Source organism: Quercus suber, unplaced genomic scaffold (assembly GCF_002906115.3).
Source record: "Quercus suber isolate HL8 unplaced genomic scaffold, Cork oak 2.0 scaffold_267, whole genome shotgun sequence".
NCBI lineage: Eukaryota > Viridiplantae > Streptophyta > Magnoliopsida > Fagales > Fagaceae > Quercus > Quercus suber.
Genome location: NW_027069723.1, coordinates 517121 through 517447, shown reverse-complemented (window position 1 = coordinate 517447; position 327 = coordinate 517121).

The window sequence follows — 327 nt, the reverse complement described above, 5'->3', positions numbered from 1 at the left end:
AGAAGAAAATATCTTCGCACTTTGCAAAGGTTAGAGTTATCACCTACTATGAAAACTTTATAGTATTTCGTGAACTTCGCAGGTGTCAACAATATAGGACTTTTTGAAGGTTATTTTGGTCATTTTGATATAAATAATCCACGTGGTGGATGGTGATTGGGGGTATACAGGTTCTACATGTGGGGGTTTGTTTATTCTGAGAATGTTAGAGGTTTTGATTCGCTGATGTCATGAATGATGCCAACTCTCAACTGTGAATTAGATATGTACAATAATAGTAATCGGTCCACTTTATGAAAAAACAGATTAGTAAAATTTTATTATTAA